A 12,934-nucleotide genomic window follows, 5' to 3' on the forward strand; every position below is an offset into this window, starting at 1 on the left:
CAGCAGTCTTCTCTGCTATGCTAGACTAAAAAAATGCTAGACTAAGCTGGTTCCCCCCAGCACAATCTCCGCAGGGATCAGGGGAGGAAGACACTTAATGGGGGGACCGGGCATGAGCTAACCCCACAGCGGCTCTGCAGTTTCCCCGCTTATCGACTAATCAAGTAGTCAATGGAAATTTAATTGACTGCATGATTAGCTGCTAAAACACAATTTAACATCCCCTACTATACATAGTTAATGACACATGGAATTTTTCTAACAAATTAGACAGGTTGCTTTGCTGGTGAAAACTGTTACATCAAAGCTAAGGATTATTTTTCTTATATTGGTCTCAAATGTTGTATCCTGAGGAACATTTTGCTCTTATAATGCTGTCAAGCTCAGTGAATACCTTTGCTACATACAGTTACTTTATACATGGTCTTGTAAATTAGGCTACCTGGAGTTTAGTCTAAAAGGTATACCTGATTTGAGAAGGAGGATCTCACTGTAAAGGTGTTACACAAGCACATAGACAATCTAAAAATAGAAAACAGCTTCTTGTTCACTAAACCACATCAATGGTCAGCAACAAAAAGATCCCATGCCATCTGAGTCAGCAAGTATAATTCTTTTCAATGTACTATGGTATATGCTCAAAATGGAGCAACTAAAACAGGAGGGGAATATTTAATTTTATTCAGTTGGAGAGAAAGAGAACTCAACAAAAATATGCAGATAGTAACATAAGATGAAGCAAAAATATCAATGAAATATTTAATATATTAGTCTGGGAAAATTAAAAGTTATTCTCAAATGAAACATATTCAAATTCAGAGGAATTTTCTCAGCAAAAAAATTCTTCCAATTTGATCATCATACAGCCTATATTTCATTAAGAAGACGAAAGTGCTATGCTTTCATTGGTCCCAATGCAAGTTTTCTCACTAGGACAGAGCTCCCTGCCCACATACAATCATCTAATTTGATTAATAAAATTAAGGATCAGATCTGCTGAATTGTCCAGAGGGAGAATACGGCACTACCAAATTCACAGCGATGCAAAATGCATCATGGATCATGAAATCTGTGTCCTCCCATTAAATCTGGCCTTTTGTGCGCTTTTACCCTAAACCATACAGATTTAATGGGGGAGACGAGAGTTTCTCAAATTGGGAGTCTTCACCCAAAAGGGAGTTGCAAGGGGATCACTAGGTTATTTTAGGAGGGTCACGGTATTACCAACCCTCTGCACTGACTTTGGAGCTGGGCAACTGGAGAGTGTTGGTTGTAATGTTGGCTGCATGCTCAGGTATGAAGGCAGCAACCTGCCAAAAGCAGCACAGAAGAAAGGGTGGCAATACCATATCCATGTTGTCCTTCTATACTACTGCTTTTAGAGCTGGATGGCTGGAGAGTGGCATCTGCTGACTAAGAGTCCAGTTCTGCAAGCAGCAGTGCAGAAGTAAATGTGGCGCTACCATACCATGTCTTTCTTTCTTCTGTGCTGGCGTTGATCGGAGCTCTGTCTTCAGAGCTAGATTCCTAGCCAGCAGACGCCACTCTCCAGAAGCCCAGCTCTGAAGGCAATGCTGTGGCCAACAGCTACACAGAAGCAAGGGCAGCAATACTGCAACCCGTCCTATAATAACTTCACAACTCCTGCAGAACTCCTTTTTTGGATGAAGACCTTTACAATTACAATACCATGAAATTTCAGATCGAACTATCTGAAATCATTAAATTTACATATTAAAAATTCTATGATCATGAAATTGACCAAAATGGACCCTGAGGGTACGTCTACACACCACACTTATTTTGAAATAAGCTATTCCAGAATAGTTATTCTGAAATAGCTTATTTTGAAATAACAAGTCTACACAGCAGGGAAGCCTCAAAATTAATCCGAGGCAGGATTCCCTAATGTATATTGTGATCTCATTTTAGAGCCCCAGGAGGCACTGGAAAGGAATAACTTAGCCCCTCACCAGGACCATTCTATATAGAAATAGTAAAAGTGGAGTGTCTACACACACCTTATTTCAAAACTGCTATTTTGGAATAGATGTTATTCCTCATAGAATAAGGTTTACATTTTTCAGAATAAGCCATCCGTTATTTCTAAATTATTTAGAAATAACGGAATGGCTGTGTAGATGTTTGCATTGTTATTTTGAAACAATACTTGTTATTTCAAAATAATGATGCAGTGTAGATACACCCTGAATTAGGAAGGGCTCTATTTGTAACATGTCACAGAATGAAATGCAAAATGCAGGACAATGTAGCACTTTAAAGACTAACAAGATGGTTTATTAGATGATGAGCTTTCGTGGGCCAGACCCACTTCCTCAGATCAAATAGTGGAAGAAAATAGTCACAACCATATATACCAAAGGATACAATTAAAAAAAATGAACACATATGAAAAGGACAAATGGGCATTTCTTTTTATGACAAAGAGCCATCACCTTAGAAGAGGAAATTCCTTACAGATATTTATCACCGAGCCTATTGCCAAGTAATCCTCATAAAAAATGCACACTTCTTACTCTGCACAGCAACCATATACCAAGCAAGATGAACATACTTGGCTACTTCTATTGGATTTGGTCCAATGGTTTACTCTGTGTATAGAGCTTTACCTTCAGTTATACCCAGTTTGATATGTCAACCACTTCAGAGAGCTATGGTTGTACTCTATTGCCACTAATCGATTTACAAATGCAACATGGTCTTTCCCATTTAAATTTATCTTAACCTGGAATCTGTGATCTAGTCAAAACATCAACTTTAACTGCAAATATTTAGTGGATAGAAGCATGGCCCCGAGTCAGAGTAAATACAAAAAGACTCTTCTAATTGGTGCGAGCAGGGAAACATTCATATTAATGCATGCACTAAGATTCACCTTTTAGGTCTATTCACAGCTACTCCAGCCCTTGGATGGAGTAAGCCCGCAAAATAAACAGTAGCCAGAATCATATATAGGTTGTATCTCTGTAACCTACGCACCAAGGCTACGTCTACACAGCTTCCTTCTTCCACAAAAGCCTTCACAAATAAAGCATGGATTAGCATACTGCCACGCTTCATTTGCATAATTTATTAGGAGCCATTTTTGCACAAGAGGTTTTTGCATAAAAAGGCACCATCTACACAGCACCTTTTTGTGCAAAAAAACTCTTGCACAAGAGCCATTCTTCCTCATTTTTTCAGGAAGAAAGGCTCTTGCGCAAATCCTCTTGCACAAAAATGACTCCAAATTATGCAAATGACATGCAGCAATATGCTAATCTGCACTTCATTTGCATAGGCTTTTGTGGAAGAGGGAAGCTGTGTAGCTGTAGCCCTAGTGTGGTTCACTGTCCCATGCAGTGGCACCTAGACCACAGCAACAGATAATACCAAGAGACCTCTATAGCATGGGCTGAGAGGTAGCTGGCTTTTAGCTCAGATGGTAGAGGTGCCTATACTAAGCTCCCAAATTCCCAGGTTCAAATCTACACAGCGGCAGTTAGGTGAGGGCTTATCTGGGATCTCAACTGGGTCTCTGAAGCTTGGGTCCCATGATTCCTCACCTAAGGGAAGTATGTAACTTACATACATAGACTATATCTACACTACGATCCTCTTCTGCAAGAGGAAATGCAAATAGAGCGCTCATTTTCATATGTTGCGTGCTCATTTGCATTGGCTCAGATCGTTTTTGCACAAAAAAGCACTGTGTAGACAGCTCCTTTTTGCGCAAACCCTCCTTTTGCGCAAGAGCTGTTCTTCCTCATTTTTTGAGGAAGAATGGCTCTTGCACAAAAGGGATCTGAGGAAGAAATGCAAATGAGAGCAACATATGGAAATGAGCTCTCCATTTGCATTTCCTCTTGTGGAAAAGGATAGTAGTATAGACGTAGCCCTAGTGTGGTTCACTGTCCCATGCAGTGGCACCTAGACCACAGCAACAGATAACACCAAGAAACATCTACAGCATGCACTAGGAGCCAACTGGCTTTTAGCTGAGAGGGTAGAGGCTCCTAGACTAAGCTTCAGAGGTCCGAGGTTCAAATCTGTCCTTGTGGTGGCTACACCTGACTGCTCCCAAACCAGGGAATTTGCTGGACACGGGGAGGTCAATACAGTGGGGGACGGGACATGGGGGCCCCAGGGGTTCCACTATTCCACTCTTCCTATAGAGGCTAGGGGCTCCACTCGCTCCCCGGTGGCTTCACTGCCTACTGGGGCTCTGTGCTCCTCTTGGTGGCTAGAAGGTCCTCTTTGTCCCCCAGCAGCTCTGCCTCCACCTGGGATGTGTTACTGCCCGGTGGCTCCACACTCTTTCTAGCAGCCCTGCTGCCACCTGGTGGCTCTGCGCTCCACCAACCCGCTCTGCTACCACTTGAGGGGCTCTGTTCTCCTCTCAGCATTTATGCACTCTCCCCACCACTATGGCCCAGCTATGCTGCTGCCCTCTGCCATGTTCCCCCTCCCTTTCCAGAGACTGTGGGGTGCTATGTTCCTCCCAATGGCACTGCTCCTAGTTATCTAACAATTTTCCTTAGCTGAGTTTCTGTACCAATTGTGTTTACATGGTTTTGTGTTTTTACATGTTTACATTGTTTTTATACTAAATGCCTCATAAGAGTTCCTATTATATTTGTCAGAGTTCTGAAATATCTCAAATACTCCAGTAATGATTATTTACTGTAATGCACTGTAAGTTTTCAAAATCCACTTTATGCCCTGTAGTATATTAGCCAGACAGATGCAGGTGAGTGGGGAAAGAAGAGATTCATATGTCAGTGTTATTTAAACTTTTTTGCTAGGTCTGTACTAATTAAAGTCCAAATATTTTTGCTAGGTCTGATGATTGTACCACAGAAGAGCTGATCCTTCAGTTGGAAAGAGGGGGGAAAGGGAGGGAGGTGACATCAAACAGGAAGCAACAATGTATTCTTGTTTGGCTCAAGGAAGGAGGGATTAGTAAGAGTAGGTCACTGGAGGACAAGAGAGATACCAACTGTAAAAAATAATTGCCTTGATGCAGGAAGACAATTAGCTTGTTCCATGACCAAGACGGAACTTATCTGGCAACATAGTTAAGTTAAATGAAACACAGACAACATGTCGTAAATTCTCAATCACAAAAATACCAGAACATACAATCTTCTGCCTTTATTTGGTAATATAAAGGTGAAAAAAATATTTGAAACAAAGAACTAACTTTTTGTCTGTTTAGACTAAAAACATTGGTATTGGTAAAAGCATTCTGGGCAAGGAAGATACCAGGCTGTAGTTAGTAGTGGTAGCACTCATAATAATAGTGTGCATAATATATACTTATATAGTCCTTTTGAGCCAGAGAGACTCTCAATACACTGGTACAACAGAGGTGGGCAATAATTTTTGATGAGGAACCACTCCAAAAATTTGGCATGTGGTCAAAGGTCATACTTTTTCTCTTGGTATTCACACACCCCCATCAACTGCTGGGAGTAAGCCAAATCCACCTTGATTGAATTGGCCTCATTAACTATGGTTCTACACTTGATAACCCTCCTCTCTCTTGATATAGTACAGTCAAGAAAATGCAGCTGAAAACAACCCAATTATAAGGAGAAAGATGCATATCTCCACCTAAGCCATGTGATGGGTGGGGTGCTGGAAACTAGACTGGGTCCCCTTGCTGTCTCATGACAGGGAAGCTCTGGCTGGATGATAGAGTGAGAGTATGGGTGCAATTGCCTGGAATTGTGACAGTCATAATCTAAAGGTACAGCTTTATCATGGGAAACTGCACCTGCTAGTTTTGATTTTTACCTAAGTTAGATTGTAAGGTATGGGGGGATGGAAGGGAGAAAGCACACACAGCTGACTAACCATATTCCATGGTTTTCCCAGGTTTTCCAATTTCCTAATTTCTGAATTGGATTAAATTTTGGATTATTTTAAGCCCCAAACTATGCTCAGAAAGAAGAGAGATTAATTACTTGAAGGCCCAGTTAGTGGCAATCTCTGAGAAAACTATCTTGTAAATCCCATAATTTATTTTTAGTGGCCATCTTGGTGCTCTTAAATCTGGTGCTTTACATTATTTGGGAAGAACAGGTGATGAAATGCAGGAGACCTTAATATCTTTACAGGAATTAAAACCAAAATCTCTTCTTGTGTACAAGAGGTAATATAAAAACAAGTTATCAGGATTGCGGAGAAGGAAAAGTGCAAATTAAACCTAAAAAAAAAATTCAGAAGATCAAAAAGGTCACCTAATGTCTGCAATCTCCATGTCCTATAAAAAGTTCCTTAGAGATAGGAGAATAGGGAATTTAATGAGAGCAGAAAGTAAAGGTCAGTGGTTCACAAGGGGGACAAGGCAAAATTATGTACATATACACACATGAAATTTAAAGAGATTATTTTAAAGGGTCTCAAATCCTCTTCTTCCCAAACCTGACCTTAGTTACAAAGGCTAGAAGGAAAAGCTTGATGTTGGGTAACTAGACACTTGAAACAGAAGGAATCAATGTCACACAGTTATTTGCTCCAAGCTTAATTTAGATGACATGTTCAGAAATAGTCTCTCTCTTTTGGGACTTAAAATCAACTGAAAAATTGCTGGACAGGTAATCATTGGAATAACTAGCGTTAATTCAGGAAGAGCTAGTGATGTCTGACAACTTGTCTTGAACAAATATCTTGTTTCCGACTGCTCTCATTGTGAAATGTTTCCCTCTGACTGTTTGCTATTTTGTATGAGTGATAATGCTCAAAATGCTACTGAATCCTACTGTATGTCATTTTTGACTGAATATCTCTGGCACCTACAACAATGTTTAGGGTGGCTAATTTACCAAAGTTTTTATTTAAATTTTAATGCATGTATTTTAAGATTAGAGCAGGAGAAATATGTAGACTGTTATGAATCTGTTTTTGCAGGGACAATTATGCAGAAATGTTGGTGGTGCCAAAATGCACAGTCTGTATCTCTCCCCTACTCAAAGTGCCTCCACTTACCAGAAACTCTGGGAGGGAGTTTGGATGCAGGGTCTGGGCTGGGGAATTGGGGTGCAGGAATGGTGCAGGCTCTAAGAGGGAGTTTGGATGCAAGCTCTGGGTTGGGATTGGCGATTGGGGTGAAGGTTCAGGCTCAGGTTCTAGGAGGGAATGTGGGTGTAGGAGTGGGTCTGGGGTGCAAGCTCTGAGATGGAGTTTGGATGGTGGGTGTAAGCTGTGGTGGGGAGATTGGGTTGCTGGAAGGGGTCGGGGTGCAGGCTCTGGGAGGGAATTTGAGGGCTGGAAGGAGTGCGGAGGGGGCAGGAGGTGCAGGCGTTAGTGGGGGGTCCGGTGGGGGAAAAGGGGAGATGTGTCACTTACCTGGGGCACCCTTTGAGCAGTGGTTCCTATGCAAGGGGGCATAGGTCACTGCATGCTACTGCCCACAGGCACAGTCTCTGCAGATTCCCATTGTTCACAGGGGCACTTGATGTGGGGGTAGCATGTAGAGACACTCCCCTTCTTGGGGGTACAGGGACGTGCTGCCAAGGGAAGCAAGTAGCAAGAAGCCATTGAAGCCCCATTACACTGCTGGTGCTCATGAAAGGGGACCCCAAGGCCATTTAAAATCACCTGGGGGCAGCAAGCATGGCTGGGGAATGCACCAAAGGGCAGCGCACACAGGGGCAACAGGCAGGGCCAGGGGAGAAACCAGGCTCCAAATTTTGGTGGAGACAGGTCCCAGGCCAGGAATATTCCTGGAGCCTAAGCACAATGGACCCATAAAACTTGCTGCCCATGCCTATCTGTACTGTTGTTTTTGTTGTAACCGTGAGTGTGTCTACAAAGCAACTAGACACCCATGGCTGATGCGTGTCAGCTGACTTAGGCTTGGGCTTTGAGACTGTTTCATTTCTGTGTAGACTTTGGGCTCTGACTAGAGCCCGTCCTCTAGGATTCTAAAGGTTTTCAGATATCTAAAAGGGTATCACAAGAAGGAAGGATCATTTATCTGGGATGATCTAGACAGTACTGGGTCCTGCCATGAGGGCAGGGGACTGGACTCGATGACCTCTCAAGGTCCCTTCCAGTTCTAGTGTTCTATGATTCTAAGATGGGAGGGTCGCAGAGCTCAGGCTACAGCCTAAGCACAGAAGTCTGCTCAACAATGAAATAGCTGTGCAGTCCAAGCCCTGAAAACCCGAGTTTGGTTGGCATAGGCCTGTCAGGTGTGTCTCACTGCTATGCAGACATACCTTTAATTGCCACTTGCTTAACAAGTTCCCTTTGTCACAGTTGAGCAAACTGCATTGTATGTTAATGTTTCAGACAATGCAACCTGGCCTCTTTAAATCCTTGAAACAAGAATGGTCTTGTATTTAAAGTGCAGTTCTATGAGTCAGAGTTGGGAATTGGAGCTGGGTGAAAAAGGGGACACCCTCTGTGAAAATGGTAATGTTTTTGGGAGGGAAAGTGTTGCCCTGAAGTAGGACAAATGTCAAAAATGTTAATTTTTTCATAGAAAGGGCTTTAAAGGAGGAGTGGGGGGGGGAGGGGCAGATTTTGTCAGCTCCCTAGCTGCCATCAGAGAAAGCTCTTGTCAGTTTAACTCACGAAGCTGACAGTAGCATTCCAGACTGGCTGCCATAGGGCAGAGTGCTCTGTGCTTCAGGTTCTTATCTTGAAATAAAGAGAATTCTCATTTGCTTAGTGGAAGCATTGGTGTGGTGAGGCTAAATTAACTAAACGCTGTCTTTGATTAACCCAGGTTATGACGGGTCTTCCAACAAGGCTCGTAAATTGCTTTATGAAAAGGCAACACACAGAAATCTGTTGGGGAACATGTTAACTTGCCCGGCCACTCATTAACGGATCTCCAAGTCACTGTACTGCTCCAGGCCAATTTACAAGCCAACTCCACAGGGAAGTGTTAGAACTTAACTTCATGTACAAGTTTGATTCCTATAACAGAGGTCTAAATGACTAAAGACATTGGCTGGATGGCCCACTACATTCCACATCCTAATGACTAAACAAACCAAACAATGAGTAATTAAGAACAATCAGTACCTTCTCTATCAGCTTCATGTAGCATAGACACTCTAAATGACTATTTCTTTCTCCTTTTTTCCCTTCTTTTTTCATCCCCACTCCCCCTATCTCCTATTTATTTAGAAACTGGACCTTTAACACTCCATTAATCTGAAAAAGTGGGTTGTGCCCATGAAAACTCATGATTAGGGATGAAAGCAACTACTGAACTATCCGATAAGCAAAAGCTTGTTGGATAGTCAACTAGTTCCTTGACTAGTTGTTTCCCTTCCCCCACCCCCACCCTCTCTACCAGAGGCAGCGGGAGAGAGAATATGGAGGGGACAGGACCTGATTCCCAACTTGTGCCCAGTCCCAGACACTGTGATCAGCTGATTCCCAAATCACACCTAGTCCCAGACATTGCTACTCTGCTTTTTAAATGTATTAAGAACCTGCTGGCTCTTAATACATTTAAAAAGCAGAAGCGCGGGGGGGGGGATGGACAATGAGAGCCAGACCAGCTGTTTCTCGGCTCACGCTGGGTTCCCCCCTGCTGCACACCAGCCTTTTAAATGTATCAAGAGCCCGCTGCAACTACTGTCACACATTTGGTAAAGTCACAAGAGGTCTAATGATAGGCCAAAGAGGAAAACCATGTACCTAATGATCAAATGATAGAGCTTACCAGTGACAAGGAATCTCAGAAACTTCTTATGGCTAGGGAAAATTACCACAAGAAATAAGTGTCCTGAAGACTGAAAGCAACCAACCACTATTTGTAAATTTGTAAACATGAGAAGAACAGTAACCAGAATAACCATGCAAAATTTCACAGATTTATTTGTTGAGACTGTGGAAATTGAAGGTAGCTCTTGTCCCTCTCTTGGACTTGAGGATCAGGAAGTACTTGAAGTAGAATCCTTTTCCCTGAAGTAGAGAAGGAACCTTTTATATAGCTTCCCAGAGCACACTTTCAAGCAGGCTCCCCACATGTGCCAGCTCTGTGAACCTACCTTCTCCCACCCTCTGGCTGCCTCCTACAGAAGCAGCAAGGGGGGCAGGCAGGAGTCAGTGCTACAGGGAGCCAGCTTAAAAGCCAGTTTACCCCAGCACCAGCTCTATGGTGCCACCACACCCCCTCCCCCAATGCTACTGCCTCGATCAGAGGCAGAAGCATGAGGAGGCAGGGGAGGCTTCCGCCAAGCAGCCTCTGTTTGGAGTGGCCCGCAGTCACTGCAGACAGAGGCTGGTCCATGGCAGCAGCCCCTATTCTTGGGCAGGTCCAAGCTGCCCGCAGACAGCAGCTGCTCTGGCACCAGAAGCTGGTCCACAGCAGTACCGCTCCCCATGGGCAGGGGCTGCTGTTGTAGACCAGCCTCTGTCTGCAGAGAACTCGGACCCCGTGGACAGATGCTGCTGCCACCCCACGCTGCTGCCTCTGTATCAAAGGCAGCAGCATGGAGCAGCAGGCAGCTGGTCTGCATTGGGAGCTGGTTTTTAAACTGGCTCCCCGCTCCCACCTTGCGCTACCAGTCCCACACTCAGGACTATCGAATACTCAGGTAAACACAAAGATTTCATGTGGTTACATGACTATTCAACTACATGATATCTAACATCCCTAGTAGGTAGAGAATCCAAAGACACATCTATTACTGCACAAGTTAAGTAATTTTTTCTTTTTCTTCAAGTGTTGTCCCTGTGGGTGCTCCACTTCAGGTGACTGTAGAGCAGTGCCATCAAAAGGCAGGCAGGACATCAGGTTTCTTTGAGTCTCAGAGGTGAGTATAGTGAGGACAAATATGGTCTCAGTGCTGGAATCATGATTGCATAGTTCTAAGTAAACATGTGGACAGAGGTCTAAGTGGCCACCTGACAAATCTCTAATATTGGAACAATAAGTAGAAACTAGGGCTGTAAAAATGTAGTTAAAATGTAGCCGTGTAACCACTAAAAATCCTAGCAGTTATACAGTTACATGTGCTACAGGCTCTGCAGTATAAAGCTTATTTAAGCATTATACTACAGAGCCCACAGCAAAGCCTTCCCCGGAGGCTCCAGGGGAGGGGGCTCTGCAGCCAGCCCAGCTCCTGCGGAGCTACCATATAACCTGCAGCGGAGAGCAGGGATTGTTCCAGGATAGGCAGGGAGCTGCTCCAGCACCTCCCAGTTAACCTTTCACATCACTAGTAGAGATAGTATCAAAAGTTGAAAAAGATTGTGTTGAATGTGCTCTGGTGAGAACAGAAGGGTCTGTGTTCCAAATACATTAATGCTATTGAATGCATGTGGAGATCCATTTAGATAATCTCTGGGTGGATATTGCATAGCCTTTCAAACACTCGGTTGTAAATATTAAAAACTCCATGAGATATCCAGAAAGGTTTACCTAATATCCAATGCATGCAAGATAGCCTCTGTAGGAATACCATGAGGCGTATGATAGACTGTAGGAAGATGGGCTGGTTGGTTCAAATGAAAGGCTGATCTTACCTTCAGTAGGAATTTTGGGTGAGGACATAACATGACCTTATCTTTGAAAAATATCGTATAGGGATGATCGGCCATGAGTACCCCCTCTCACCTCGCCCATCTGCTGGAAGCAATAATGACCAGAAAGGCCATTAGCATGGATAAATGCAGCAGGGAGCTAGCAGTTCAAATGGTGGTCTGGTGAGGCATTTCAACACCAGATTGAGATCACAGGCCAGGTAAGGTTGACAAACTTCTTGGTAAATATTTTGGAGACCCATGAGGAAACGTTTATTATTTGGGTGCATGCAGATCAAGGTCATGTCAACTTTGTGAAGGAATGCAATAGCCACAAGATGGACTTTGAGCTCATTGCTAAGCCCAAGTTCTTCAGCTCCAGCAGGTATCCTAGCACTAATGAGAGTAGTGCTGGGGAGGCCATTAAGTGTTACTATTGCCACCAGGAGGAGAATCTTTTCCTTTTAGGTAAGTATGATACACGGTAAACTTCCTGCTGTTTAATAACATGTTTAACTTGTACCAAGCAGACTAGTTCGTCATAATGTAACCAAGGATTGACTGTCACATTTGAAGGTGGAGTTTCTCTGGATTCAGGTGAAGAGCATACCCTAAATTAAAAACACAGTAAGAGAACCAAAAACATACCACCATGGCTTAATCACCAAACAAAAGAAGCTGTGAAAAATGAAAAGGCATCGTTTAAAAAGTGGAAGTTAAATCCTAGTGAGGAAAATAGCATGAACTCTATTAAACTCCATAAGGAAGACCAAACAAATATTTTGAAGAACAGCTATCCAAAAACTCAAAAATAATAGCAAAACTTGTTTTTAAGTACATCAGAACCAGGAAGCCTACTAAACAACCAGTGGGGCCATTAGACGATCAAGATGCTAAAGGAGTACTCAGGGACGATAAGGTCATGGTAGAGAAACTAAATGAATTCTCTGCATAGATCTTCATGTCTGAAGATGTCAGGGAGCTTCTGAAATCTCAGCCCTTTTTTTAGGTGGCAAATCTGAGGAATTGTCCCAGATTGAGGTGTCATTACAGGAGGTTTTAGAACAAAGTAATCAACTAAACTGTAACAAGTCACCAGGACCAGATGACATTCTCCCAAGAGTTCAAATGTGAAATTGCAGAATACTAACTGTGGTTTGTAACATATCCTTTAAATCATCTTCTGTACCAAAGGACTGGAAGATAGCTAACGTAACGCCAATATTTAAAAAGGGCTCTAGAAGCAATCCAGGCAATAACAGGCCAGTAGGTCTAACATCAGTTCCGGGCAAATTAGTTGAAACTCTAGTAAAGAACAGAATTGTCAGACACATAAATGAACATAATTTGTTGGGGAAAAGTCAGTGTGATTTCTGTAAAAAGAAATCATACCTTACCAATCTATTAGAGTTCTTTGAGGACGTCAACAAGCATGTAG

At 43.0% G+C, this 12,934-nt stretch overlaps 1 protein-coding gene across 9 annotated transcripts in view; it reads right to left on the reverse strand.

The window, feature by feature from the left end:
- The window catches only part of PLEKHA7 (pleckstrin homology domain containing A7), a 291,921-nt gene that overhangs the window by 120,030 nt on the left and 158,957 nt on the right, over window positions 1-12,934 (reverse strand). The window lies entirely within an intron of this gene.

Source organism: Pelodiscus sinensis, chromosome 4 (genome assembly GCF_049634645.1).
Source record: "Pelodiscus sinensis isolate JC-2024 chromosome 4, ASM4963464v1, whole genome shotgun sequence".
Classification (NCBI taxonomy): Eukaryota; Metazoa; Chordata; order Testudines; family Trionychidae; genus Pelodiscus; species Pelodiscus sinensis.